General features: G+C 61.5%; 1 non-coding gene across 1 annotated transcript; it reads left to right on the top strand.

Annotated features, from left to right (window-relative positions):
* Positions 1-719: 719 nt before the first annotated feature.
* LOC142793765 (5.8S ribosomal RNA) lies at positions 720-872 on the top strand. Its single transcript, XR_012891803.1, has one exon. It is a non-coding gene; the product is annotated as a 5.8S ribosomal RNA (ribosomal RNA).
* The last annotated feature ends 1,022 nt before the right edge of the window (positions 873-1,894 follow it).

Genomic DNA, 1,894 nt, shown 5'->3' with positions numbered 1-1,894 from the left:
GGCTTCGTTCTTCCGCCTCGAGTAGGCTCGTACGCGGCTCCGGCGCCGAAAGTGGTCCTTGGCACCGACTTCGGTGGACGTGGGAAGTGCCGCGCAAGTACGGCGCGCCTGGCTCCACCTGTTGGCTAAAGTAGGCAGCCGGATCGGCATTTTGGTGTGCGGTGGCAAACCGTGGATGCGAAAAAAGCTTGTGCGATTTCGTGGAACAAAAAGCGGGGGTCCCCCTTTTTATGCGGAGGAGACCGACCCGCCCGCCGTGGTGAACCGCGACGCCACGGTAAAAACGGGAGAGGCTTGTCGATGGGACCGTGCATCCCGCGCTCCACGGAGGCCGGGAGGCGGCCGCCCGAGGAAATGTGTAGCCGTCGAGGCCCGCATCTGCGTGCACTCTTATCCAAATGGGTGTACCGCAGGCATTTTCTGGTTAGGCGGGCCAATGAGAGCGAGCACACAACGATACCTACGGGTCCGGCTTGGAGAACCGGCTTCGACGCCTCCCGAGTATTTATAGAGGGGTGGACCACGAAAGCACTCGCAAGTAGCGGAAGCGAAACGCCGTCCGAAACACACCGTTTGCTCGATTTGCGGCAGCCGAAAAAGGCGCGGCAGAGTTTTGGAGTCCAAGCGTGCGCTGAAAAGCGCCCTTCTTGGCCACTGTTTGGCCGAGTGCCAGAAACGTTTGGTTTTGACTGTACGGAATTGAACAAACACTTTTTCACGACTCTAAGCGGTGGATCACTCGGTTCTCGGGTCGATGAAGAACGCAGCCAGCTGCGAGACTTGGTGTGAATTGCAGGACACACTGAGCACTGATTCTTTGAACGCACATTGCGGCCTTGGGTCTTCCCTTGGCTTCGTCTGTCTGAGGGTCGGATCACATATCAAGAGAGCCTTCGGCGCACAAGGGAACGTGAGCCGTCGACTCGTTTTGACCGCGTCGGCAACACGGACAGCACGCTGAACACCTCACAGCGAGCGCCAACAGCGGCCACTCAAGGGCGAGACGGTGGCGACCGTCGTGCCAGAGCCCAACCGAAACGGGGGCGACCGACTGCATTGAGGATGTGGCACCTCGTTGAGACCGCCGCAGGACTTCGAGTCGGAAGGAAGCCTGCAGGGAAAGTGCGGTCGAGGTTGCGTACTCCTCTCTGCGACCGGGCGCGCAAGAGCTGCGAGAGCCACGGACGCGCAACTTTAACGCACGGTAAACACGAGGAGCGAAAGCCGGCCAGCAAAGCTTCTCCAGCCGTGCGCAAAGTGCGCGAGATCGCAGCCTTGCGTTGCGCTTGTTGCCCTCGAAGTAAGCAGGGTGTCCCGTAGACCGGGCGCTCGAACACGCTGCGGGGCCGTGCCTCCTCCAGGCTTTGCCGCGCGAACAGGGAACGTTCGCGCGCAAAGCGCAGGGAGGTGAGGAGGCTGCGCCCGACGTTTGCGGTTCGCTGCGTACGCGGTTGATGCGGAGAGCACGGCGCGACGACTTGCCGCGAAGCGGAAAAAGTCTCCCGCACGAGTTGGCGAAACGTTGGCGAAGCTTAAGGCGTTCTCGTCGTAGTCCGCCGTCGGTCTAAGTGCTTCGCAGTTCCCGTCCCGTTCAAAAAACTGGGCCACTCCAGTTGGGGCGGGGGCGACGCTACACGAGACGATGCCTCTCGCCAGGCTGCGTGGCTGCCCTTGCGGCGGCGGCGACTGGCCTCGGCGGTGTTTGGGCTTTCGACACGGTCGTTTATCACGCAACTGCTCGGACGACGCACGCGCGCAGCGGAATGCCGCTTGCCAGCCTTGTGAAGATGTGACCCTGTACAGGGTTGCGGGCGCACTTGGTAGGGCGTCGTACTCGGTTCGCGATGGGTTTACGAACGTGTCCCGTCACTTCCACGTCACACCGGTTGTGCGC

The sequence above is a fragment of the Rhipicephalus microplus genome, unplaced genomic scaffold (genome assembly GCF_043290135.1).
Source record: "Rhipicephalus microplus isolate Deutch F79 unplaced genomic scaffold, USDA_Rmic scaffold_329, whole genome shotgun sequence".
NCBI lineage: Eukaryota > Metazoa > Arthropoda > Arachnida > Ixodida > Ixodidae > Rhipicephalus > Rhipicephalus microplus.
The sequence above is the reverse complement of the archived record's forward strand: the minus strand, read 5'-3'. Positions and strand labels throughout refer to the sequence as shown.